This window comes from Trachinotus anak, unplaced genomic scaffold (genome assembly GCF_046630095.1).
Source record: "Trachinotus anak isolate AG129_WGS33_773 ecotype Australia unplaced genomic scaffold, CSIRO_AGI_Tana_v1 ptg000016l, whole genome shotgun sequence".
Classification (NCBI taxonomy): Eukaryota; Metazoa; Chordata; class Actinopteri; order Carangiformes; family Carangidae; genus Trachinotus; species Trachinotus anak.
The window spans coordinates 4,883,869-4,910,832 of NW_027273867.1; the positions used below are offsets into that span (position 1 = coordinate 4,883,869).

At 40.0% G+C, this 26,964-nt stretch overlaps 1 long non-coding RNA gene across 1 annotated transcript; it reads left to right on the forward strand.

The window, feature by feature from the left end:
* Nucleotides 1-1,512: 1,512 nt before the first annotated feature.
* Nucleotides 1,513-4,720, forward strand: LOC139633560 (uncharacterized). Its single transcript, XR_011693781.1, has 4 exons — nt 1,513-1,873; nt 2,002-2,102; nt 2,435-2,605; nt 4,446-4,720. It is a non-coding gene; the product is annotated as an uncharacterized lncRNA (long non-coding RNA).
* Nucleotides 4,721-26,964: the final 22,244 nt, after the last annotated feature.

Below are 26,964 nucleotides of genomic sequence, written 5' to 3' on the forward strand. Positions count from 1 at the left end.
GAAAGTGCAGCTAAATGTAATTATGTCAACACAGAGCTCATGTGACATTTTTGCCCTCAGCAGCAATTTTGATATTTTGCACAGCTCATTACCACAACCTCATGTTGTACCCTAAGAGCTTTATGCTATATTATATACAGTACTGTAACAATGTGCAACATGCTTGATTGATATCCACTAGTTGCTAAAAGTGAATATTAGCTAACATTCTTCACATGTAGCTTAGCAGCAGACAGCTTCCCCTCCATCATTAGTTTGCCTTCATGTCTGTATATCGAGGCTTTATGTATGGCCCATTAGACACAGCACTCCTGCTTTCACATATGATATACTGGACAATACAGTACACTGCCTGCATCAAGCATCATGTACGTGGGTTTCTTGAACAGCCTCTTCATCAATATTGTAGATGTAGTTTACGGAAATATTCAACTATAAGCAACTCTCTGTCTCTGCAGAAGTTAATATATATATGTTATATATATATATATGTGTCTGGATAAACGCATGGTGTAAGTAAGGTAGGGCAGGTTGGGTATAACATGATGATGAGGCAAGCCAGACTGATAACAAACACCTCAAGTTATGTTTTTATTTATTTACTCATTTGGCAAAAAAGCTGATTTACAGCTGAAATGAAGGTTGTGAATGATATTATTGTAGCTTTAGAAAAGCAGAGCTGCTCAGCTTTATTTATTGATGTATCTAAAGCCTTTGATTGCTTAAAATGGAGACTTCTAACCAAGCAAAGCAAAGGTTCAATAATTATTTCTCAGGCAGAACTCAGTGTTAGAAAGTTAATGGTCTCAGATCAAACTGTGTACCAGCATATTTAATGGAGTATCCCAAGGCTCTGTGCTTGGCCCACTTCTTTTATTTTCTCTTTCTATTAATTCTTCAAGTATTACTGCACATGGAACTAACACTTATGGTTATTATTAGATAAAAGGTTTATATGGCTGTAGATTCTGTCTCATAGATACATTCATAAATTAATTTGTCTTTAAAGGAATAGATTGACATTTTGGTAAATATCCTTATTTGCTTTCTTGCAAAGTGTTAGATGAGAAGATTAATGTCACTGTCATGCCTGAATGACATATTAGCATAAAATAAAAACTGGAGGCAGGGGGGAAACAGCTGGCCTGGTCAGCACCTCTAAAGCTCACTGAAAAACATATTAGATCTTGTTCATCTACTCTGTAAGAAAACTAAAACAAAAAACAAACAAAAAACACAATTTAGGAGAGTCACGTGCTGGAACTTCCACACATTTAGGTTTTGACATTGTGGTTTTGATTTAACAAACCTTTTGCTTCTAGTCTTTACACTAACCTAAGCTCACCTCCTAGCTTCACATTTAGCATGTAGCTGAGAGTGGCACTGATTTTGTCATCATACTTTCTCTGTAAGAAAGAGAAAACTAATTATTTACCTTTTGTAACCTCAATTCATGTACAACAGGTTGTTACTGTTATAAAGGAACAAGGAATTGACAGACATGAGGCTGAATGAATGATGTGAAATGAAACTGCAGTTCAGTCTGATCATCAGGCGAAGGAGAAGAGACAGCTAGTTCGTTACCAAATTAAAACCACTTCCTTATCATTGTGCCTTGTGTTCCTGAGCTGGCTGGCCACTTTATCTGATTGAGTCACTGGTATATTTATTTATGAACCCTCTCTAGATAAATGTTATTTTAGCAAACGTACCACAGAGGTAATCTTGAAATCCTAATCTTAGCTTCTGTCCCTAACGTACCGTGTGGACAGAGGTGGAGCGAAAGCTTTTATGATTTTTGCTCCTGGCACAAATTTATTCAGGATTAGTTCCGCATTTAAATGTCAAAATAAACAATTGACATTATGCACAGGTACGTACTAATGTCTCCAAAGAGTCAGTAATGTGTTTTGAGTTCTGGGACCCCAAGTCTTATCTGTGCACTATGCCAACAATGATCCCCAACACACATTTTATTAACTTTATTTTGCAATTTTGCAGGAATGACAGACAGAAGGGGGAAAAACCCTTATTCCTCAACGCAGTGGCAGTGGAGTGGAACAAGCTGCTTACTGAAATGAAACCTCCTCAGATTCCAGCAGGTATTCAGACAGCAGCTGGAACTGTGTTGAAAATGTCTCCTGAGCAAAAAAAGCAGTATAAACCTGGAGGTGGCTTTGGAAGATGGTTGTTTTATGTGCTGTCCCATTGTCCCATCTGTGTGTACTGTTATTATTATGCATACTGTCAAAGCCGTTTGTCTCCATCTTCAGAGACAGAATTAATTTATTTGCTTGTTTAAATATTTTTTGCCCTCGCATCTGTGTATAATCGCAAAATGCTTTCTATTGATTGTGCCTGTTGCACAGAACTGTGACAGCCATTAAACACATTTGCTTTTGACTTGAAAGCCTCTTATTCTTTTCTCCTTTAGGGCCGACACACCAAGCTGTGCTCCTGCACCTCCCCACTGTTACTGTGCAAGCTGTGTGGAAGCCTTTTTCCTTTGCCTAAACTCATCATCATACTGTGGACCATTAGACACCCAACAAAGCCTAACTGTCAACAGATGCTCCCATCCACAGAAAACACCAGTTAGAAAAAGGTTAGTCAAAGTTTTCTGACATTGCTGGGTGTCATCTGTTATTTAAGTTGCAACACTTTGACCTTCTGGGACACATTTGCCCTTTATCTAGATGGATGGCAACAGTCTTGACATTTTAGCATTTTTAATGGTGAAGTTAGAGAACTCCAAAACTCTGTGGGCTGTGTGGTGTATCAGCTTTTTTATGTCAGAAAGTTACTTCAGAGCACTTCAAGTTAAACACACATGCCGCAACAATCAATGTTTTTATATGAACAGTGGGTTAAATGACTACGAGCGATGCGAAATGTAAACCAACACTCTTGCAGCCCCAACTTCACTGTTTTGGCTCAGTGTCATCACTGTGATCAGAGTCACGTCCAGCAGCAGCAGCGGGCAGCAGCAGCAGGCAGCTGTTTTCAGTGATAAACCCACTGTACACAAGCCGACAAACTGAGCTAAAGGAAGAGCAAATATTGGACAAATATTCATCAGGTGGACAGAGACACACAGAAGAGAGGAACCAGACAGTTAGCATATTAACCACGTCAACTCTACGAGGCCATAATATGTGAAACGTGAGCAGAGCCACCTTGACACAAAAGCAAAGTATCTACTTAGGGCCCCCATGGCCACCCCATGGCCTCTAATAGCTCTTGCAATGTCGCATGAGAGATTTTGTTGGTATAATGATAAATTATATTATGTTGATGTTAATCATACAAAAATTGTGTTGTAGCTGATTGTTGTGCCCCCCCACACGCACATACCTGCTGTATGCATGTGCTGGGACTAGGTTCAGCCCTCAGCTGCCTGAAACAAGAAAGTTATGGTTGTTAATTGTTTGACACAACGTGAAGTAATGGAGCTGTGTGTGCTGTTCACTTATTTATTTGTCACAAAGTTTGCTCCATTTGCAGCGAAGCACCAGTTTTATTTAATGATTTAGAAAGCTGCTGCCACAATTAATTCTGTGGGAAACACTGCAGTGAGTTTTGTGGAGTGAGATTAGTACTCAGACTGGATAGTAAAGCAATAAACACAACAGCAGACATATTTTAATTTTAGTAGTTTTTCCCCCTTTATTGGATCTTTCTGTAATAAAATCCTGCAGATCTGAGCTGATCATTAATTTAGCGTATGAGTATTTCATCTGAAACAACAGCAGAAAATGAAGCCATACATCATCATCCTGCTGAACAAACTCAGACACGACTCCTGTTCTCCTCTGCCTACCGCTTATTCTGTAAAACTGCACTCAGTCTGAGCTGTGGACCTGAACACACCCTGCTGCTCCGCTTCTGTCTGTTGTCTGCAGAGTTACTGCTATTTGAAGTGTTCGTATTTTTCTGGATGTTAAACAAATCAGCAACAGTCCGCGGATGCCTCAGTGTAAAACAATGATAAAGACACAAACACAAAAGATAAGGGAGCTGTAGGACTGTAGTATTGACTGTAGGACTGTAGGATTTTGACCGAATGAACAGAATTTACATTCACATAGTGTACACTGTGTGTTTCAGCGTAGCACCTTATACAACCTGAAATTCCTGATATAAAAGGTACTTCACCCCTGGAGTATTACAGAAATTATCTGACAATGAAAGGTGTAAACATTGCTCCCAAGCAGTATTAATTTTGTCAAGCAGGACATGTCATGCATGTAATCAACTGTTCAGACAGCTGCAGTATAAAAGGAGTGGTTAAACTCACCATCCTTCTGTCACATTGTGTGGTATCAACACTACGGCCAAGCTCTGACCTAGAACCTTTTTCGCTCTGTGTTTTTGGGGATTTTTGGTAACCCTGTTGTTTCCTTTCCTTTTGCTTCAGGTCCAAATCTCTGCAACCCTGTCGCCAGCCAAGCTCAGCCCAGTCTCATCTTGCCTGTTTGGGTTTTTGTTTGCCTGCCCTGCTCAGTGGATTCCTCTCTGTTTACCTTACCTCCGCTCTTATCTGCCAGCCTGCCTACAGGCCCTCCCCCCTCGTCGCCACCACTGGTCCAACTCCCCACATTCTACAAAATTTGCAATAAAACAAAAATTACTTTTGTCCTGAATTGTGTGTTCTGCTTTGTGGGTCCAGATCTATGACAAAAACCTTTCAGATATCTGGAGTCATCATTCGCGCAGGATCCCGACAGGAACAAAAGAGTTTATGATTAAGTGATAAATGATCAGCAGCATTAGATATTTATATAAATCAGTCTAAGAGTTTTGCTGTTGGAGTCTTTTCATGTGTCCACTCTGGGTTTAAAACAGAGCTTCTTACAAACAGAGGAGAGTTTATCACACTTAATAGCTTCATTTGAACTGATCACAGATTCTTTAATCCGACATGATTCCTGACAGTGATGAAGCTTTTACTCTCTTCTTCATCACTGCGGCTCAGAGAAACACAAGGAGACTCTGTAACCAGAACTTGAAATAAAAACTGAAGCTCTGATGTCTTTGATTAGAACAATGATCCACACACTTAAATATTTTGCATTATTAGAAATGAACATGTCAGTCAGACTGACCTCATCAGACATGAAGGTAAAAACGCCCTCATATGAATGCACTTGTAGCCAGATAGGTAAACTCATGGTTACCTGAACTAGATGATAACCAGCCTCATAGTACAGGTTATCCAGGACATCAGTGTTGGGTTAAGTCAAGCCAGAAAATGAAAAGATATCCAGGGTATGTTGAACTTGCTTCATAGTACAGGCCTCAGTTGGGAGTGAGACCGCCCTTAATGATAAACAGCTTGGTGCCTCCAATCACCACCGAAATAATACCCCCCATGTCTCACAATAGTATGAATGGAAGTGAGTATGATCTGTGCAAATCGGTCCTGAATGTGCCTGGTTTGGCTTGTTGTGGTGTTCTGCCCCATAGTAGCTAAACCAACAACAAGAGAGGATCAATGCAGCTGTAATTACCATGCATGTTTTGGCAGTCTTGAAGTACATATATATGTATTCATGGAAGACAAAAATTCAATTGTAGCCCAAACTGACTTGTTCTGCTACGGTTATTAACTATTCCTACAATTCCCAGTAGTCACTGCAAACCCTGGCAACCCCAGGGCGATTCAGGAAGTTGCTGCCTTGCATTCTGCATATTCACAGCAGGAAGTGGGGCATTTGGTCGACCTCATGAAGCACTTCATCGGGATTCACAATTGATTTTGCAGACCTTCATTGATATGTTGTTTTCATGAACATAGTTTGGCTTCATTTGGGCTGATTTGTTAAGATCTACACGCATTATGTTTTTCAATCAGGTTCAGTCTTTATGAGTCTGGTTAGCGATGCTGCTTGCTGTACACACCTGCTGAGCTCCTTACTTTGAAAACTTGCTTTACTACTCAAGGAGGATATGTGATGTTTTCTACAAACCTTTGATACATGCATCAGGAGTCCTTATCTAACCTCCAGGCTACAACAAATCAATCAAGTCTCATTTGTTTTTGAATTATTTCAGTGACAGACAGATATCGATTAAAGAGCATTTGAATCACACTACTGCTGGTGATTGTTTTAGTTCTGACCCTGCTACTGTTTTCTGAGCTAAGACAGGCAGCAAACATTTTCACATTAAAATTAGTTACTATGTTTACCGCAATGATTATAACATAATAAATATTACAAATGCTCTAACACTACTTGAAATAGTCATTTTTATTCTCCTTTACAGATATCTGATACTATGATAATGGTTATATTTGCATCTTTATTATATAGACATTATTTTTGACAGATGTTCAGTTCCAGCATTTTTTAGGAGCATATCAACTATAACTTTTTTTACACAAAAAACTGTGTAGGTCTGCAGGGATACATTTTAGACTTTAGACCAGGTCAAAAAAGTCCAGACACCACACACTCACACACCGCTCACTGCTGCTCATTCAGCTCATTGTTTGAGTAACAGTAACAACTGAAGGTGACTCCAATGACTAGATCAATAGTTTTACCACCTCCGATTTTCTTTCATCTGAACTATGGTGGCTGGACAGCAATAACAATGTTCAGAGAAACGTCAGTAAGAAAATCAATCTGAAATATAAAAGAGAGAGCATTTTCTTTGAAAATTCAACCATCCAAACTGGATTGACTCCTGCTGCTGTTGGAGAAGGATATCAGAGTCATGGTCTGCCATCAGTTCAGCCAGACCAGGCTAAAACTGAAAGATCTCCATCCTGAACACCAGATAGTCAAGGCTCGTATTAGCAATGTGCAATGTGTAGAGTGGAAGATTGAATCTGCATACAAACAGGGCTGCTTGATGACAATATTGTTTTTGATGTGATACAACAGCTGCATTTATTTTGAATAAACAAATATAGAATAATAATTAATTTGGCCCGTATACTCTAATGACATATACATACCGAACCATGAGGACTAGAGCTTGGCCTTTAGGCTTAAGAAAGGCCTAGGGCAGTGATTTTTGTTCCCACCCACTATGTTAAAAAGTGATTGGTAAATTCACCTGCCAAACAAGGCCAAACAAGGCTTCAGGCCTTCTGTCCTGGTTATGACATTTTCACAGTTTTAGGACAGTAACCCTTTTACTTCTCAAGGCAAATTTGATAGACAGAAGAGATTTGAGATTTAGAAATGAAGTGAAAGAAAATAAAATGCAAGATCTTTGCAAAAGTCACTATTTTTGTGAATTTGTGTATTGATTTAAAAATGCTTTAATATATAACGCTTATTTATATATTCTGTTCTCATAGAGCAACATTAACATTAACCAGCTGGTCACTAACTTTGCATGTCTGCTGTTTGGTGCTGGGCAGGTAGCTCACAATGTTTTGTTTTTTTTTGTAGAAAACAGCTGCCTCTTGTGGATGAAACACTAAGTTGATGAGAGTTCCAGGCCATAAAAACAAAACGATGACATGAAAGATGCTAAAATTCTCCACAGAGTTGAAGAGAAAAGCAGTGTCATGCAATAACTCTAATAGTTTGTCACTATGAGTCCTTTTAACCATTGTTAACACGAAAATCTGGATTAGTCCAGCTTCTAAAGTTCTCGAAATTCCATTAAAATGAAAAACTCTACGGCCAAGTGTCCCGATAACTTCCACTGCCACCCTGAAAGCAGATCAAGGCGAGAGTCATGTCTTTGATCTTGTTCTCTCCATTTCTACTGATGGCCTGAAGCTGGCAGTGCAGTCGTGGTGCCCCGGGGCCAGCAGATGTCTGTTACCCCTCCAGTTCTCCGAAACACATCAGCAGCAGGTCACACAAGTTACAGGCACCAATGTGATCAATGCTGATTTACAGCCTTCCTGCACCACAACGTGCTGCGGGAGCTGGAGATTCTATTTAAGCTAATTATGGCACAGTTTGATGTAATAACGAAAGATCTTTGAGTTCCTATGCCATAAAGCATTACTGCTTTCATTTAGACTTTAATCAGAGCAATGAAGTGTCTCTCAGTGAAAATCGAATAATTAATAGCCTTTGTAATACTAATGATCAAAGTAAAAGCATTCTGACTGCTGCAGGTTTGTTGATAGTGTGCTTCTTTGCACTGTACACTGGTAAAGTCTCCTTTATACATCACAAAATATGTGCTCTTTACATTGCAATTCATACCATCTGTTGTTGTTTAACAGTGACAAACCTTGAGTATTACAGCTGGTGCTTCAACTCAACACTGACCAGGGTTTGGTTCCACCCGTGTGGCTTGTTATTGTTAGCCTGCTTACAAATTGGAAGCTCTGTTGAGTTTTCAGCCAAGAGGGTCGAGTGAGCACGCCTAATTGAAAAGCCGATGACGATTTCCCCTGTGCGGTACCTCTCACCCTGAGCATTTTAGAACCCATAGGGGATTTTGGGTCCCACCCACTATCATTCAAAATGTGATTGGTTAATTCACCTGCCGCACACACAGCTGTAGGAGCTTCAGTCCTCCTGTCCTGTTATGAAGTCCTAACCAATGAGTGAGCCAGCTGCCCTTTACTCCACCTAGAGACAACACCAAAAACTGAAAAAATCTGATTGGATAACAATATTTTCATGGTGTTAGGACAGTAACCATTTAATTCCTGGAGCCAATTTCATACAAAATTAGGCTAAAATTAAAAAATGGAAGAGAATAACAATGAAGTTAGAATTAGAAGAGAAAAATTATTAAATGAAAGAGATTAAATACAAGATTTAAAATGCTGATATGTCTGGCCTTCCCTGAAGGCCTGATGGTTCCCCACTGTTATTTAGTTTGTTAATGCGCCGCTATAATTGCTTTGTCGCTGCTTTTGCCTGAAGGTGGAAAAGGAACTGTGTGTTATAAAGATAGCACACATCTACAGCACATATTTTGTCTTAAGCCCTAGGCTTAAGTGGTGTTCCCTTTGGCTGCCTTGACTAATGAAATGAGCCCAGGCCTTTAGCAGTCATTCAATATGTATGGGTTCCTGTTTCCATTAAAGACTAGAATCACTGAGCCATAGTGTCTGAAACGTACCCCTTAACACCGCTGAGGCTCATATCTAGCTGTCGAGAAGTTTGGTTTCATACATCTTGCATCTCATTTTGGTAGTTTTGGTCATCATTTATCTTAGTACTGATAAGACTGTACTGGATTGTTGGCTCTGGGATGAATTTGAACAGATGGTGGAGCAAGAAACACCAGATGATGAGTCAGGTTTTAAACAGATTAGATGATCTCAACTGGAAAAGAAAAAAATCATCACATCACCTGTTAAACATCCATCATTTGCTATGTCCTGATTCCATACTACTTATTCTAAGTTGGCTGTAGTTTGTAGTGTGTTAAAAAGCAGCATCTCATACATTTTGAGGCCATCAGGTTCCTCTCTACTGACAGACCTCAGTGGTTTTTTGTTTTTATTTTGTTATATCTGCCAGGCCATGACACTGCCAGCTGGCTGTCAAGCAGCTAACTTGCGCAGCAGCTCAGGAGATAAGCTTCAACCTTTCCTCTGTGTTGCAGTCGCCAGTGAGTTTGTAGTGTCTCTTAATTGCCAGCTGTCAGAACTGACAGTAAATATCTTGCCTTTTTCTGCTGTCGTATTGCCTTAATAATTTCTGCTGTTCTGATGTTTTTGTAATACAATGCAATACACTGCAGACAGTGGTGAGGTCTATGTCTTACGTATAAAAACACTTTCTCTTTGTGAAGTTTAATTGGCAGACATTCCAAAGTTGCACCTCTGTCAACACTTTATGGATTTTAAAACAGTTAATTATGTTCGTGGCTTTGTATATTAACTGAAAAGCACAGCAAACTCTGGCATCAGTAATAAATCAGTAAAAACTAGGAGTTTTCATAGTCTGACATTGTGGGCTCTCCTCAGACAAAATTGAGACAAGTGCACACACCAAACCATAGGGTTTTGGAACCACACTTCCCATAATGCTTTTGGGGATGTATACTGTTGCCATAGATTCAGTGAGTGATGATGTGGGCTACAGCTTGAGCCCCATTTTTATAGTCTATATTTGTAAATGTTTTGGCACCATTGAAAGTTTGGCTATTAGCACTTCCTGTTTGTAATGCACCCATGGACGTATAAACATCTACCAGTGGAAACTTTGACATGGAGGAAAACTTAAAAACATGATGATTCTCGGCCAAGTTCTGCAGTTATGAGGAGCATCTTTATTCTATGATGAATTGTAGTTTTCTTATAACCATACCACTAACCTTAACCACATGGTTATTATTGTAACCATTACAGTGAAGGTCCTCTAATCTTAATAAAGCAGTAATTTAAACCTAAACCATCCTGTTTTGTTAACCCTAACCGAGTTCAACTTAGACAAACCTTCATATTGTTGTCAAATCATAAAATGGCTTAAATTTTAGTGATTTGTGACAGTTTTGGAACACACACACACACACACAAAAAATAACATCCTGTAGTAGGGATGAGCAGAAAACCCTTCTTTCTGTTCTACAAGAGGGCACAGACAAAACATATTGTATTGTTTAATTTGAGGAAACTAATAATACACTTACCAAGCACACCATACTGGTAGTTCCTTCCCCTGCTCTCAAATCAGCCTCAATCCTTTGTGATGTTGGAAATGTTCCTTTGAGACTCTGCTCTGCAGATTTGTCAGCTGCACATTCATGCTGCTGATCTCTTGTTCTACCACATCCCGAAGGTGTTTTACTGGATTCAGATCCAGAAACACTGAGCTCACTGTCGGATGCACATGGTCGGTAACAATACTCACTATGGCATTCAAATGATGATCGATTCCCCCACACCAGAACACCACCAGCACCCTGGACCTCCTGATCTGTTTTTCTGCATTGCACTGCTGCCACATGATTGGCTGATTGGATGATTGTATGAATAAGCAGGTGTACAGGTGTTCCTAATAAAGTGCTTGGTGAGTTTATTTAAACGGTCAGTAATTCACTTGTTCACCGTTGACATTTATAATGCTGCTATGCCTTAAGGTCTAAATGCTGTGAGGAGAACCTAACCACTGTACTCCCTCTTTAATACTATTTTTCAGTTTCAGATGCTTCCTGCTAATATTAGACTTATTTGTCTTCAGCCCCATGTTTTCCACATTAGGTGTTTGCAGCATTCTGTGTTTAAACACAGTGGCACAACCAGATTTGTCTTGAAAACTCCTCTTATCTTAATCCAGGTAAGGTATCAGACATAGCCTCTGATTCCTAAAGACTGTACTATTCCCTAATGCACTGTGCTACAGTGGCAGAATTTGAACTACTCTGCAGTCACAATAATGTGTCAGACAACAAATCTCCATAGATATTATCTGTAGCTACAATATGGCCCTATTCAGACCTGGTATTAACATCTGTCTTGAGAGATCTGATCACAAGGTGACAGCTCTAAGTTGAGGTGTGAAGGCTGCTAGGTGACAGGAGCTGTGCTTTGTGAAGCAATTGCAAGGATGAGCACTGCTGGTGACGCAAAGTGAAAATCCTCCGTAGACCAGACCGGCTCGTGTTGGTTCGGCCTTCATTGTCAACAGCAGCTATAAAGGGCCACACCTTTGTAGAGCACGTGTACTGAAGGATGCAGTCCCTGAAGTGGGACACAGATATTGTGTTGGCTTTAAGTTGTGTTGCTAAGCAACCAAAATCCAATGTCTTCCTAATGTCTCATACCAACGCTATCTTGACAGTTGTGAGCAAAATCCATCATCTGCTTAATGTCACAATGTCAATTAGTCAACGTTGGGGTTTTGACATCAACCTGATCTTTATTTCTAACCTCCCGTCATCAGAGTCCAGTGGCTTTCTGACATTACTTTTACACCCAGCACCAGCTGGCTGGTTTTTCATAAATGGCTGCTCCATCACCATCGACAAGTTTTTTCTCTGCAGTACTTTTTTATGTGACAGTAAAAATACACAGTCCTAACTTGAATAAGCCCCTTTTCAGAGGGGCTTGTTTACTTTAACACCCACCATCCACACACTGAAAGCCACTCTGCAGATTGATCGTATTTTGCTGATATTATGTGGCAAACTTTCCAGTCTGTTTACCAGTTCACTCACTCCTTCCAACCTGAATGAATTAACTAAAAGTCTTTATTTCGGTATAATTACCTTTGCACTCACTGGATCATTTTGGCTCATTTCCTATTGAATGTCAGCACCAGACCCAATTTCCACACCCAGAGATGAAGAAAACACAAGCCCTGAGTCTTTTTCCGCATCTTTAATTCTTTGTGCTCTCTCAGGTAAACAACCCATACAGGGTCTCATTATCACATTACACGAGGCTGACTGCCCAGAAGAGCGTGACTTAGTTGCTAATGTGAGTCAACAGGAAGGAATACATCGATTGCAGATCAAAGGGTACATCTGCACTGGAACACTTAGGGTCGTGACCTGCTCTGTATTCAAACTTTCAGACATGTTGAGCCTCTGGGACTAAGTTGCAGCAGCGATCTGTAAGTTCTGTAACTTTGCCTTGTTATATTGTGAAAATCACAAAATTAAAACAGTTCACACTCCATTTGAACCAAAACTTGGTTGCTAATGTATGACCCATTTAAAGTGTGGAGTAAAAGAGATATAGTGTGCAGGCGCCACTGTCAAACTAATGAGAGTCAGCAAGGAAGAAAAATATCTCTTTACTAACATTGTCTGTGGGCCAAAAAAACAAAACAATGAGCTCGAAAATACTAAAACTCATCTCTCACATTAGACATAATAATTTCCCTATTCTTCAGGTAGCGTAGGTTTAATTAACCAACAACATTGCAGACTTTAACTAGTATTGGCCAGAATGTACAGAACACAGTGGTACTAGTCTATCATTGAATTATATTCCACAAACTAACAAAATATACCTCAATTTACAAAAGGTTATAAAATAATATAATAAGTTGGTTGGTTGTATAATCAGGTGTTTCCCACTCACAGTAATCTATGAATACTGCTATTTCTACATAAAACAAAGTCATACCTTCTTTATAGTAGATTGATGGCTGACTTTTAATAATTTCTTAAATTATTAAACACATTTTTTTGTATTTCACACAATGAATTCACATGATAAATTATTTCATAGGGTCGTCTTTTTTATTGACGTAATATTGAACACTTTGAGCCTCCATTCAAACGCTCCACCTGTGCTGAAATAATCAAATACCATTTCAATCAATTGAAGAAGTTTGAAGTATCAAGTATCAAGTTTGTGTTTCCATACAGCTTCAACTTAAGTCGAAGAACCCCTTTTACATTTCCACTGTGTAAGTCTACATTTGTGCTGTTCAGTTGTTTTGGTGTGGTGTGATTTTCTTATTTAAGACCAAAATGTAACACAAAGTATAATAATTAAAGTTTATGTGGCTATTACCACACTGTCCTTTTGCAGGTCGTCAGATTTAGAAGCAACACTGTGTCATTTAACAGCCTTGTCTGCTGTTTTGTTAGGCTTGTACTGTCCATGGGTTTCATTTCTGCTTTGACTGATTAGAATTACTGAGCCGTAATACCACCTATCTCTCATACTCTGACAGCGAACCAATTTCCAGACTACAACACAACACGGCTTCACTGACCAACACTGACAAAGGCGTGCTGATTGATTAAGACATGTGACCCTTGTAGCTCATATCAGTGCTGGGGCTCAAGTCAGGAGAACCTGAAACATGCCTGTTTTACCACAGTGTTTCCACACACTGAGCTGAAAACCATACAGCTCGTAAAGTGGTCATCAGATGAGTATTTTCACTCTAATCCAAAGCTCTGATACCCCTGGTCAATGCACAGGCCACTCAGACACACATGTGGTTTCTGTCAGGATTCTCTCAGGCCATGTTTTCCTCTGATTTGTTGCCAAAGCTAGCCCTCAGCAAGAGACCCCAATCATCGCAAAGCAGGAAAGTAGAACATGGTCAGCTGTGATGGCCCAGGGACAGCCCAGACTCCAGTCCAGACATCCACAAAAGAAATCTTCTATGTTCAAGAATGTGTAAAAGTTCTGTCTTTTTTCTTCTTCCGGCTCCCAACGAAGGCGGACGCATCTTCCCCCTCTCTCCTCTCCCTTTTTTTTCCCTGCTTTGCATCTCACGTCTCGTCCTGTCTTGTCTAAACCTTGGAAGCCTCTCTCCGCACTGCTCTCTAAATCTAAAATCATGGAATTGGTCAACTGGTCTCTCAACGCAATTGACAGGATCTTCTCGACGAGAAGCCCGGGTTCGGGGGAACCTGTCTGCCCTGGCGGAACGTACGCCGCTGGTTACATGAGGGACTCCTGGGAGCAGTGGAGGGTCGTGTGCCTGGCGAGTCTTTCCGTTGAGGACATCGAAGATCTCTACATATTCGGAACTGTGATATCAGGCTTTCTGCTGATTGGATTAGGCATTGCCCTGGTGTATCGGAAAATTCAGAAGACGGTGACAGCAGTCCAAATCCCCACGCTGCCCGACATAATTGATGGAGTGAGTAAAGCTGTAAGCACTCAGACTGTGATTGTGAACCGCAACTTGGGAACCACCTTGGAAGGAGCTATTAATGCTCAGACTGTGGTCATAAATCGCAACATGGGTCACATCTTGGAGAAGCTTGCAGCTTTGAAAAGGAGAATGGATGGAGATGACCAGAATGGACTAACAGAGTAAGCCGTGTCTATTGAAATACGACTGCTCGCCCTAACCCAAACAATCATAATCTAATCTGCGTTCCGGCCCCCGCAGCACCAGCCTTGGCCAAGGCCGGTGCTGGAACAACTCCCCCACGAGATCGCTGCAGTGAGACGCTTCTACTCCTACCCCCCCCCCTCCTCCACGGACACCTGTGGATTGTTGACTCCGTTCAGGAACCGATCAAGGATGTCTCCATGGCAACTTGCTGTGTTATCGCGATGACACCCTGCGAACTGAGGCACTGATTGTGAACTAGACGAAGCGACTCCCCAGGCCTATGCACACACACACATTCACGGACACCTCTTACATGTACATATGCAACTCACAACCCAACCCCATCCCACGCCTTCGCTGCTTCCTCCCATCCAGCGCGGCGGGCGGGGTCCGATAGCTGCGCCTTAAATGGCAGCGGCTGCGGCTGGCTGCCTGTCTGCACTGGAATCACCTCCTCCCCCCTTTACCCCCTCCCCTGGAGCAAATTGTCTTGAGTCACTGTGTTGTAAGATGTGTTTGTTTATATATGCCTATGTTGCTGAGGTTTTTTTCCCGAATCCCACACTGTACCCCCCCCCCCCCCCCCCCCAGGAGTATAGTTTGGGTTCTGTTATTTTTTCTCCTCTCCTCTCCACTTGTTTTTCCCCATTCCTCCTTTTTAAATGGCGCCGCAGATGGCTGCCTCGGTGTTTTGGTGCGCTCTGCACCATTCACCAGAACAAATTCCTTGTACGTGAAAACATACTTGGCAATAAACCTGATTCTGATTCTGATTCTGATTCTGATTCTGAGCTTATATCCCTTTAAATTTCACTGTCAGTACCACAGAAAGATGGTACTGACAGTGGCTGTGAGAACCATTTTAGTTCACAAAACACTCTGCAGAGGAGAGTTTAGGTGGCAGACATGGCTGAAACTACATTATTCAAAGCTGAGTGCACCACTTTTACGTTTCAAATGGACATCTTGAGTGTACTATCAGGAGTTATATCAAAAAGGACTGCGCATTCCCATAAACTGTAATTCTTGCAATCCTCAGGTTCTCATCATTGCCATAGAAAGAAAACAAAATTGCAGGCTTTCAAAATAATTTTCCTCATTGCAACTGCATTTCCGCCATTCCACTTTATGGTCCCTGTACTCGCCCTGACTTTGATGCGACTGACCTACAGGAAACACTGAGGGTCAAAAGCTTGGTAATTGTTTGGTGTTGCTTGTCTGGGGTATTACTTCCCTGACACATAAGGCTCTACAATCTACTTCAAACAAAGTGACCCTTACATGTGATGTTACAGATAACCACTACATGCAACCGTTACATACTGTATGGCCGTATGTGACATTACCTGTGACAGTCACAAGTTACAGTTGCATGTGACCCTTACTCATTACAAAAATGATTCATACGGACCATTAACTGATCTGCCACCACAGTGGTTAAAGTAAACTGACACATTTACGTCATTTTCAGATTTTAATGCATTGCCACAACATCTGCAGATCACCTAGAATTCTATTTTATCTGCATAGCACACTTCTTACAGTCAAAAAGCTTCACATAAATCCTACAGATTTATGCAGTAATAGAATACAGGAATAAATGAAGAATCAAAAAAAAAAGGAAAAAACAAAACATGTTTCATCTGCATGAGCAGACGTGTATATTTTTTTAACCAGCCAAATTGCAATGATCCATCATTTCTTGTTACAAAAACATTGGCAATTTCGAATTGATAGCAAGGTATCAGTTATTTGGCAATGATGTACTGCTAAACATGTACTTCCGCAAGAAAGTGTAGATCATTTTAAAGCCAACCTGAGCTACAATTACTTGTTTTATGTTGACTCATATCAGACGTATAGGGAGCACATATTTTAATGTTCTAACACGATGTAATTCTGTACATTACTGGTTACCAACTATTCCGTAGGTACTGTAATGAAATTGCTATATCCTTATTCTCTTCTAAAATACTTACTGCAAAGGTTTGTACAGAAAAGCTGAGCATAGAAGGTCAGGGGAGGACATGCAGAAAATTGAGAGAATCTAATACATCTATCAGCTTGGCACCTTAATGTTTAATCACAAAGTCAACCGCCCTGAAAATGTGAGGCTTTTAACCAGCTAGGGCCATTTGTCATTTGCCTTATATGCAAACAAAGCTGGACACACTGTTTAGTCCCATTCAATAAAGAGCATTTTAGCTTGTGGTGACCCCTATGGTTGGTGATGGTATTGTACACCTCTGGTCATTAGTGCTTCCTGGTGACACCTGGGCCCAGTGTTCACCAGCCTATAAAAGGCTTCTGTTATTCATTTGTTTATTTTATGCACCTTACAACACCTACAACCATGCCCACTCACACAACATACACTTCACACTGACTTACTGATTGTAACACTCCATGAGTTAGGTTTTTTGGTTAGGAATTATGACTTTATTGCTTTGATTCTTTAATAAACAATCCTTGTTTGACGTTAACATGGTGTGTCTCCCTCTTTGTCATGGCTGTGAGAGCCAGGCTGTGACAAGCTCAATTAAGGCAGTGAATGCTAAAAACCATCATTCGAGTCAAGGCATGTCCATGCTGAAGAATCATTAACTACTTTGATACCAACTGTAATTATGACTAAATGAAAAATAGTTGTGCAACAAGTTGCTATAATCGATAGTTTCATGTTAAAGAAATCACCACATGTAATGTGAGAGGTTTTCGCTCATAAAGACAAACCAACAGTAAATTATCACTAACCTCTCCAGTTCTCCCGATTTCTATGTTTTGGCATCTTTTAGCTAATTTTTTTTGTTTTTGGTCCACAACTTAACTGTATTCATTTGCTCTCGCTCCTTTCATCACCATCATTTTCAGTAGCAGCAACTAGCTGTTTCCAGAAACATGACCCTAATTTAATGCTAACGTTACTGTGCATCTACTGGATGTCCAAATAGGATGCAGACTGTTCGCTAACAAATGAAACTTATCAACTTAAAAAGTGATAACATGTCGCTGTTGTGTTTATGCTTGTTTCTGCTTCCATGGATGGGTCAACACAATACAAAAGCCACAGCACTGATATAAAAGCCACAACTCAAATACAAAAGCCACAACACAAATGCAAAAGTCACATTACAAACACAAAAGTCATAACAAGAATTCAAAAGTCACAACACAAATACAAAAGTCACAACAGGAATGCAAATTATGCCTTGACGGCAGTTAAGCCACAATGGAAGTGAGATTTTATGTATTTTAAAAATGGTCAAGCTATTGAAACCTAATGCAAAGGAACAGTACATCCAGTCTGCCATGTTTTCAAAGTAGCTGAGTAATTTCCTTGGTAAAATAACAGAACAGAAGCCTCAGTTACCTCAGTCCGATATAAAATTACAGTTATTGTGAAGAAAGCAGCATGAGTCTAATAACATGATGAACAAACCAGATTCTCCAGAGCTGTTGTCACAAGTAGTTTCATTATGTCAGTAACAGTTAACCTGACTTTGTATATTAAACAAATCTGCATAATTTTATTTTGATTTCTCTGTCTCTGAAATGCAAAAATATTCTCTTTTTATGGCGGTGCCATAACTTGTAATCTAAAGCTTTGCTTATCTTAGGTTATATTTTGTCCATTTTATGGAATAAACCTTCAACCAGTCCTGTCATACTGCGACTTTTGTGGCAGAAATGTTCATTTTTTAAGGTGTCTTCAAGATGATATTTTGTTCTGATAGTTGGTCCTTTTCTTAAAGATGATGGGTTGCTGTGTTATTTTAGGACTACATACTGTAAATTATTCATGAATATACCGCTTAGGTATGGTGAAACCCATAACATCCAACCCATGTTGAATGCAATAAATGAAATATAGTATTTCATATTTCGTTTCATTTCAAACTTAGAAAAAAAGGAAAAGCAAATCCCTCTATTTAAAGCGGGATTTTGTAAAAAAGGTTTATAACTCCAAAGTGTTTGAATCAGCCAGCCTCAGGGAGAGAATACTAAAGGAACAAAGAGAGTCTAAATGAGCTCTCCCATGAACCAGCTTCCATTTTACTTTTTATTTGTCAAATCTTATTCAAATGCAGTGCATCTTCTTGTGTCTAATATAGTGTCCTCACATACCCCTCAGGCCCTGAAGCAACAATAGCAGATGAACTTATCCATATGTATTTCACAGTGGACCATAGTTCTGAAATAATAATGGAAATAATAGTGGATCTACTGGCAACCATGCACAACATTTCAGTGAGTCTCAGCACAAAGAAAACTACAGGATGCAGACCTGACCTGAAGGACAAACTACACTCCATTATCTACTGTGCAGGAAACTATTTCTGAGGAACTTAAGGGATCAGGGAAGCTCTTAGGTTACCATGCAATGTGACAGACTGTGAAACAGTCACAGAACTGTGACGTTCTCTTTGATGGATCTGTCTGGGATAGAGATCATTCTAGATGCAGGTTTGTCCTTAGAGAACCCAAAGAAATCTGGCATGTTAAATGGGTAAATGACCTTTTGGAATTGCCGTAAGTGGCTGTATTGTTGGCTTCTTAAGAAAAAATATATGGCTGAAATGTGGAAAGTCCAACAGTGATCCTGATATCATTGCTCAAAATTACATCAAGTGTGTAGCTGAGCTGGAGTTTTTCTAATGCGTCTCTGCACAGACTGAGGCACAGAAAATGAACTGACGGCAGCAGGTCATTGCTCCTTGAGATCAGAGCATGTGGATGAATTTGCAAGAGCCAAAAGCCACATGTAATGTAAGTGTATGGTACTTCAACATTCAACCAACACACTGAAAGCTGGTGGTCCTACTTTCACAAACAAAGCCTTTTTTCCCATATTCTTAATTCGTCATTGATTTATGCTCTACTTAGCCCCACATTTTTGTATTTACTGTATGTGATTATGCCGATGAAGGCAATACTCACTTTCGCTTGGTTGCTTTATATGTTGTATTAATTTAATGCCAGCTTGAGACTACTTGTGTGCCATACACAAAATTGGATTTTTCAAAGCTTATTTATATCACCGCACCTTTAAACAGCACAAGTCAACCATCATTGAGTCTTTTACAGGGACAAGGTATTATATTGTATGACATTATAATAAAATGTGTGTTCTCTAACTGGGACTATCAACTTTGGATGGATGTGTTCGACGATTTGCAGGAGAGTCATCTGCTCAGTGGCAGCTATAAACACGTTTGCTGCATTACTGCTTCTTCAGTGTCCTGCAGAAAGAACAAATACAAGGCAATAATGGAGCACTCACTATTCGTTCTGTTCAGCAATCCCATCTGGAAGAGAGGCCATGTATCATTGCATTTAATCTACATGTGAGTGAGGTGTTACAAAACTTTTGATTGGTCGTGTACTTGAATGCAGAAATAATTTTTGATATTTATTATAAAACATAAAAATGCATCATGACAAAAGAGTTCAAGGAAAGCGTTTGTAATAGATGATACCATGATAGAAACTGCCCTGTTGAGCACTCATCTCACCACTCTCACTAAATTGGCAGTCTCCCTGCCTCCCTGCCATCAGGCAGAAGACACCAACATGGTCAGCACCACCAGAATCCACAATAACTTCTTCCCTGATGCTGTCACTTTGAAATGCAATGAAGCAAGTCATCTTTGAAAAGTTACCCTCAGTTGTTCCAGGCTTGTCAGAATGATACAAGAATTTGATGTCCCTGCAACACAAACTGCAGAAATCTGTTTGAGAATGCAGGCTGAGTCCACAAAAAGGACAACGCATTGTACTCTGTAATAAAACCAATTAGGTGTCATTAGGCAAGCAACCAGAATGGTGGACCTTTCTAGGAGATCTCTAGTTACCAGACTGGAGCCACTTAACATGAATGGAATAGGACATATAACACCTCTGTTGGCTTAATACAATTGTGAGGGAACAATAATAACAATTATGTGTTGTTTATCAATGGTCTCTACAAACTGTACCACATCATGTTCAATAGTAGTATTGTAGTAATGTTAACCTTTTTTTGTGCAGTGGGAGAACATTCAATATATAGACTTATGTACAAGAGATCTAAATAAAATTACGAAGCTCTGTTCAATATACACAGTCAGGTTAAATGTTACTGACATATTGAAACCACCTGTGACCATCAACTGTTTTCTCTTTGGTTTGTTCATCATGGTATTAGATTCATGCTGCTTTGTTCACAATAACTGTAATTTTATACCGGATTGAAGCAACTGAGGCTTCTGTTCTGTTATTTTACCAAGGAAATTACTCAGCTACTTTGAAAACTGGTTTTCCACACATGGCAGACTGGATGTACCGTTCCTTTGCATTAGGTTTTAATCGCTTGAACATGTTTAAAATACATAACATTTTCAAAAAACAGTCTCTACAGTTGATCTACTTTCACCCTAACGTTAGTCTAATATATATTTCCATACACAGTTAAAGCTTTACATTCATCTGATTTACTAACATTAGCTCAGGTTACTGCATAGTTAGCTCAAAAAACGCTGGATGGCAGAGTACATAAATATGAGAATATAAACACATTGAACAACATTGCTCATTTGTGACAACACGTAGCAACATTAATCCCAGTTATCTAGCAACAACATTTCACCTACTTCTCAAACTTATTTGAAAACTTTCCCAGTCATAATAATCTCTCCGTCTGCCAGCAATTATTGCCCCCTGGCAACCAGGGCCAATTATATAAACGGACCACTGCTCACTTCCGTTGTGGCTTAACTTCCATTGCAGCATTCATCTTGTGACTTTTGTATTGATGTTGTGACTGCGTTGCTGCTACTACCAGCTCTCTCTCTCTGCATAAAGTTTGCTGGTTACTGGAAGGTTGGATTTCTTTTCATTATAGATAAATTTCCTTTTTAATTTTGACAGAAAATGTCACTGAAATGCCAGTGTCTCCACATGCAGCTGCTAGAAGGGTTAAAAAATAGATTAAGATTTTTTCTTGTCTGTGTCATATTCAGTTGCCTGGGCATAGACAACTATAGTGGAAGGTTTCAGTTTTAATGTTGCTGGTATGATCTCAATATCACTGTCAACATGTTTTTTTCTCTGTCTACTTTTTGCTGGGAGATCCACATGTTATTCTTATTAATAATTATTTTAATGGAGGAACTTTCTCTGCTTGTGTATTCCTTTCATGTTATCTTATTTTAACATTTCAATCCTGTTTGTTTTTGTGGTTAGGAAAGGAGTATTTACTGTCCATGTGTTACAAATAAAATTGGTTTAAAAAAAAAAAAAAAAAAGCCCAGTGAAAGTTCAGTGAGATTCTCTTTGCGTTGCTTGTTGTCTACTTTGACTTTTCAAGGTTTTGTATTTCATATTTTCTTGAAAGCCATCTCAGCACACATTCCTGCTCACATTTCATCAACCAGTTGATGGAATAGTCAACAAATTCAGTTCTTTCACTTGAGACAAAGCACTTTGGTTAAGGTGAGTGAAAGGTGGTGTTTTTACCATACACACACATTCATACACCAATGTTGCATTAGGGGCATTCTGGGGTTCACTATCTTGCCCACGGACGCTTCGAAATGTGCGCTGGAGGAGCCAGGAACTGAACACTGACCTCCCAATTAGTGGATGACCTGCTCTACCTCCTGAGCACAGGAGGAGTAATGGGAGTGTAATAATGCTATAATGACTACAAGTTGATATTTTACTGTCATGAAAAAAAATATTTCTATTACACAAATCAATACATTAAATTTCGTGACTTTACCTGCAGTGACACTGGGCTGCAAATTGAAATACATTCATTTGAAAGCTCTTCATGAAAGAAAAGGAAAATGTTTGCCTATGTTTCATGAATAATTTACAAACTGCCAAAAGACTGAATTGGGGGAAAACAGATCAATTAAGCATGTAACTGGATAATCTGTTACTCGTTCCCATCCCCAGTTTAAAGATGACTGCAAAACATGTGTATCACAAACTTGAGAGAAAAAAACTTTAATGTGAAGCAATGCTAAACCTACTGGTGGTGTTTAAAGTAGCTTATCATTGGCGGCCGGTAAAGACAGTTTTTTTCGTGCCTCATCAGAGATCAGGGTGGCTCCCTCATTTTCATTTCACTCTCACTTCAGAGCAGCATCTGCACTCTGCTCCTGCAAGGTTTCAGGCAGAGGGCTGTTGATAATAGGGTTCGCACCTATTCACCGCAGGCCAATGGGGCTCGAAGAAAACCCCCCACCCCTGAGCGGTCTGTCTGTGCCTGAGATAACCTGACCACTATAGTGACCTATAGCAACACTTGAATGCAAGGTCTTTGCTTTTAAAGTCACCTCTCATCTGGGACTTCACTGTGGAATGAATAAAACAGTTGGATGCAGGAGCATGAAAACGGTAGCTGGAGGAAAATCATATCAAGAACAATGGCTGAAGAGAACAAAGGCAGAATGGCTGCGTATAATAACCATGAAAAAACAAAGTCAAAGCAGAGCAGGTGGGTAAAAAGCTTAAAGCTGAAAGGAGAAAATTGCCTGAGGGGATAAAGGTAGCTCAAGAATGAAAAAAAAGGAGGCAGAGTTAGCAGACAGATACTAAAGTCTGGTCTGGCACTCTTTCCAAAAGTGTTGAGTGGAAGAAAGTGATTTAAAAAGAGAGAGAAGAGGCAGTCTTGGCAGATGTGGTGGAGGCACCGGCACACTCGTTCTCAGTTCAATAAATCAGTCCTGTGGAAGACTTCGGAGGGAGACACATCATGACAGCTCATTCACACCGGCTTCTTCTCTGCCTATCATCATGTTGTGATCTCCTCTCATCCTGTAATGGGGCAGTTTTCATATGATCAAACAGAGGGAAGAGCTGAGGACATTTCACATGTAGTGGACACTAATTAAAGAGTGTGTTTCTGTGTTTAAAGTTGTAGCAAGTTCTGACATTAACATCAGTCTGAGCTGATTCGTCACTGTTTCTGCTCTTGTGAAGATAAGAAGGAAACTGCTTTAATAAGAACAAGAGAGCTGTGCATCCGATCAGCGTGCACGTCAGAAAGACATCTCCTCTTTCTATCACCATCACTCCATGAATGGCAGTGTTATCCATGGTCATCAGCTGATCCAACACTTTGTTTCCAGACTGAAATATCTCAGGAATTATTGGACGGATAGCACTGAAATTTTCTTCAGATATTCATGGTCCACTGCGAATGAATCCTGCTGACTCTGGTGATCCCCGACTTTTACTTTAGGGTTTGAAATTTCTTGACAACTATTTTAGATTGAAGCAAGTGTTTCCTTAGTATATTCACTGTTGGTAATAACCTGACTTCTTATCCAGCCCCATCAGGTACAGCTCTGTATATTTGATGACATTCCCATTAGCCTAAGCTGCGTTTTGTGTTTATGGCTAAGTAGAAATTGTTAGCGAGGTAATATTCTTACAGCTTGTTTACACATAAGGCCAGGAACACACTGGATGCATCGTGTGTGCGTGGCAGCTGTGGAAAGTCTTGGTTTTCAGTTTGGTGGCCAAGTTAACAGCTTAGAGGGACACGCTGTCTAAGAAATCCAACATGCAAGTATCCTGCAAACTGTAGACGCACACACCATGCAGCCAGCGTGTTACTGCAGCCCTACTTGTATCTTCCTTCAGTTTATGTGTATAACTATAATCATTATTGGGCTTTGAGCACTGCCAAAATGTGGATGACCTACAATCAGTGCTGTGTTTGAGCACCTCCTGTGTAAACAGGGTGTTGCTCAGCACTCACACGTACGCCCCTCACTCACTTTGAATCGGGTGACGTCATGCGTTGCAGAACTGCATTGGGGTTGTGTTGCTTCGCTTTGCTTGCGTTGCTTGTGGCAGAGGTTGAGAAAAGTTCAACTATCCAATTTGATTGGCTGGTAAGGCACCAGCCAATCAAATTATGTTTATGCCAATTCAATGTTCAAAGGCCATAAGCAGAAACTACATGAAACAGATTAATAAAGAATAACTAAGAATGAACAGCGGAACAGTGTCGTCAGCGTTGCTGTCTTCCTCACTGTTTCTGCAGCTGACAGTGCACATGATAAAGAGTAAATGAGACAAGTTCCAGATAAAGAAGTTCACTCAAACCCTCTGCTAAAATCCATAAAATAAGTTGATAAGACAAATTAAAGTCAGAAACCCATTATTCAAGTCAGCAAACAAACCGCAGAGCCGCAGGCTCCTCTAGATCATTTGTAGGTGATAACGAGGGTGAAGACAGAAGAGGAGGGATCACGGTGGAGGACGTCATTAGTGTTCTTACAGATTGATGGGGTTGTGTTGAAAGTGAAACTGTTTTTTTGATGGTTTGATCAATGACGGAAATGTCTTTTATGCATATTTTGAGATGCATACTGATGAATGTAGTTGTTTGACCATTGTCTGATTCAGTGTCACATTCAAATATTCAGATACATTAAAAAACTCAATAATAACACACTTTCCTTTTAACACTAGCGAACACAGAGCTAGTGTTGGCTGTTCCACCTCCTGGCTCCTCGTCCAGGCTGCCGCTGTCATGAAATCATTGCCCTCCATCTATTGATCTTTTCCTATTGATGATTCTTCTGCTCAACTTCACACTGTTGGCTTACGTGTGGTCAGGCCTGCGGTGTCTGCTGGAGGGTGATCAATCGATCCCTTCAGGCTCCAACATCACATCTCACCCACATCATTCAAAATTAGCCCCCCACCCACAGCACCCACTGCATCCAAAAGGGAACTCCCCTTAGGGAAGATGCTCTCTCAGCACCTGACTCTGGGACTTAACTTCACTTAATTTCCTCTTTACGCCATCAAACACTCACATATCCTGAGCTATTGATGTTTTTAAAACCACAAGCTCCACAACTCAATATTTCAGTAAGAAGGAGTTGTTGATCACTTTCATGCGTTCGCCAACCTCCTGCTGCAGCAGGAGAAAAACAGGTCATAACTCCTACGTGCTGTCAAAATTGATTAATTAACCACTAACAGAAGCATAAATCAGTTTTGGGAGATTGGTCTTTTGGTCAATTTAACAGTGAAGTGATGAAATTGTTTCTGTAACCTGTGAAATGAGCGTGGCCTTTAAAAGATGCATGTGTACAGCATGTTGCTGTTATGCCTGTCACACGGGCTTCTCATTTCTAGCAGACAACTTAAATAATGACAGCTGTTGCTAACAGCTGCAGTTAGCTCACTGATTAAATACTAACTCCACCTGAAAGAGTTGACCGAAAGAGTTGATCGTCTCCACATGAATTTTTAATCTTCCCAGCTGACTCATTTTTTAAATAGCAACACTTTAAAAGTTTCTAGGGTAAATGGAATGGATGAAACATTTTTGATGTTTCTGTCTGTATCTTGGAGCCCTTTGGAGCCAGCACATTCAAAATGTAAGACAAATTAGTTACATGTGTCTGGTATGAAGTGGTGTAGGTGTTATCTCTGCAACAAAAAGAATGTTTGCTGTCTTTAGCCTTCTGCTGAGAGAAAGTAAACATATGTTAACCTCAACTTCAACATTTAACTTGACTTGACTTCACGAGAATCCCTTCAGTGAGCTTTATTCTCTAATTCACAGACATTTGTATTGGGTGAAGATAAATTAGGATTAAAAAAAAAAAAAAAAAAAATCCTTCATCAGCTGATGGTCTACGCAGAAGACACAAGAGCAACATCTTGTCAAACCCTAACATATAATACAAGAATATACATGAAATATATTTATAACTTTGTTGAACATTCAGTAACCAAAGAAAAACATAGAACACTAAGGTGAACAAACTTTTACAGGAGAAGAGCCACTTACAGTGAGACACATTAAATGTAAGTGAAAAGCATTCATATATCATCCTCTACACTACTTGGTCCCCAGTGATGTATATTTACAGTCTTAACATGCAATGGTTGTAAACTCATATGTCATAGCAAACTTGCAAAGCATTCCCCCGAGCAGGAAGCTACATCTCTAACACGTCATGGTACTTATTGCCTGCACACCTTCCAGTATTGTATAGTGTCTGAGTCTGGCAGTGGGCAGCACAGTGGTATATGGCTCAATGCTTAAGTAATATGTGAAGTTATAGCTGTACCTGGAATGGGAAAATCAAATCAAAACTCAATATATCACAGTGGGACTGAAAAATAAGCAGTGGTGAGATTCTGTGCAGCTTTTTTTCTCAGGTCTTTCCACTCACTGAATCCTGATGTTGTGCTTTTTCCATAATTTTCTCTTAACGGCTCAATATTTCTCCTTTCCCTGAAATTGTAGTAG